General features: G+C 41.2%; 1 protein-coding gene across 2 annotated transcripts in view; it reads right to left on the bottom strand.

Annotated features, from left to right (window-relative positions):
* The window catches only part of LOC143035922 (beta-alanyl-bioamine nonribosomal peptide synthetase ebony-like), a 104,573-nt gene that overhangs the window by 66,839 nt on the left and 35,234 nt on the right, over window positions 1-2,500 (bottom strand). The window lies entirely within an intron of this gene.

Below are 2,500 nucleotides of genomic sequence, written 5' to 3' on the forward strand. Positions count from 1 at the left end.
AGAGACAGAGAGAGACAGAGATACAGAGATAGAAACACAGAGAGAGATAGAGACAGATAGATAGATAGAATCAGAGAGAGAGATAGAGAGATAGAATCAGAGAGACAGAGAGAGACAGAGAGAGACATAGAGAGACAGAGAGACAGAGAGAGACAGCGAGAGGCAGCGAGAGAGCTTTTCTGAATTTCAAGAAGAAATAATGACAAATACCACGATGTTCCTTGTCTATCTGGCCCACTGGTCCTTTCCGTTTTCTTTATCATCTATTGGAACATACATACATACATACAAGGTCTAAGTAAACAGGTCTAACCGCTGGACCAGTTCTGCGCAGCTTCTGACGTCTTTTGGATGCGTCCATTTTCTCTTTGTGATACACTGAAGAAAACTGTGAAACGCCAAGGAAGACAGGAACTATAATATTTTATATATTATATATATATATATATTATATATCATATATATTATATATTCATATATATAGACAGGAACTATAATATTTTATATATATTTATATATATATTATATAATATTTGTCAGAATATAACTAATTGAGTGGAGCGGTGCGAGCGAAGGCGACGTCATTTTCGAACGACGGACCAGCTTCAACTGACAGCTATAGGACCCGCTAACCCCACTTTGTACAGCCAGGTGACGTTCACGGGCCCGCTGCGCCAACTCCCTCGAAATTCGGTCGGAAGTGGTTAGACCTTATATTCTTAGATCTTGCATACATACATTTCACAAGACGAACATGTAGCAGCACATTTAGTAAAATGTTTTAAATAACTCACTGTCGGAGAAACAGTGGGTTATTTAAAACATTTTACTAAATGTGCTACTACATTTTCGTCGAACCAGATAGTACTGGGGAGAGATTAAAGCTATCTAATCTTTATATGGAATATTTCGAAATCGTGTTGCTACCGGACATGAAGCCACCCAACATGATCTGGTTTAGATACGTTGATGATATTTTTACGTTTTGAGACGATAGTTGGGGACCATTTAATGACTTTCACTTCAAACTTAATAATTTGTCACCTAGTATAAGATTTAAAGTTGAATGGGAAGAAGACAACAGCATTCCCTTTCTGGATATATTAGTGATCAAAAGTCATGGACATTTGGATTTCACAGTATATAGAAAGCCCACGCACACTGGCAGCTATTTACATTTTTTAGTTACCATCCAGAAAGGGTTAAACTAAGTGTTCCTTCGGGCCTCTATTTAAGAGCATTAAGAATTTGTAGCGTTCAATTTTTAAATAAAGACTTAGAAACAATAAACTTACAACTGAGCAAATCAGGTTATCCAAATTGGTTGTTGACAAAAGCTCTTAGCAAGGCAAAAATCAGCCATTATAAGAACTCTTCCCTAACAAAGAACCAGCACAATTGGGACAATAAATGTATAAAGATCCCATACAACCATTTATTGGATGAAGCTTCTAAAATGTTACCACAAGATAAAATTAAATTGGTCTTCAACTATCCTAATAACATTTTTCATAAAGTAGTAAACATACATCATAAACCCAAATCAGATAACAACCCTGGAGTATATAAACTACCTTGTAAAGATTGTAATGAGGTTTACTGGGGTCAAACTAGTAGGGACCTCAATACTAGAGGTATGCACAAAACAACTCCGCGGTCTTCCTCCATACATCAACAAAGCCCCGTGGCCAGAACTGTCTATATTACTTTTATACGCTCTGTTGTTGATTACCTCTCCCCTGCCTTAATTCAACTTCCTCGATATGCTTTAGAGCCACTGGAGATTTTTCAGAATAAAGCCATGAGAATCATTCTCGGTTGCCCAATGACTACCAGAATTGTCAACATGCAACGGGAATTACGGCTTCCATCCCTAGTTGAGAGGATTTATTCTAATGTCACCTGCCTCACAGTTAAGTGTATACACTTTCCCCACATCTCACCGCACTTCACAGCACTGGTCAGAGATTCTCTCGGCCCCGCTCCGCCCGTCCCCCGCCTCATGCCCCCCGGTCGCCGTCTTATAAAGTCTATCTCCTCCTTCATTCGCAACCTAGATTTACAAGTACCAGTAGCTGACATACCCCCAGGCCCTCCCCCGTGGACGCTACCATCGCCTGTGGTTAGCTTCACTCCTACAGCAAAATGTGACCCACCTCTTCTACAACTACAGCTAGCCTTGGAACATGTTACCCAGGTAACATCCTCCATCACTGCTCCGCATCGCCTCTACACTGACGGGTCACTACAATCGGATGGTGCAGCTGGAGGAGCAGTCTACTCACCTGACCTACCGCCGCCTCCTGAGGGCTGGGTCGGCCGTCGACTCAGAGATCACTCCAGCTCCACATTGTGTGAACTATACGCCATCTTAGATGCTATCAGTCTCGTTTGCCAAAGAGGAGTGAATGCTGTCATTATATGTGACTCTAAGCCTGCACTGCAATCCCTCACCGCTATTCATCCCACTCACCATTCTGTTGTACAACAAATCCTTTCC

This window comes from Oratosquilla oratoria, chromosome 19 (genome assembly GCF_046742065.1).
Source record: "Oratosquilla oratoria isolate Oo_2021 chromosome 19, ASM4674206v1, whole genome shotgun sequence".
NCBI lineage: Eukaryota > Metazoa > Arthropoda > Malacostraca > Stomatopoda > Squillidae > Oratosquilla > Oratosquilla oratoria.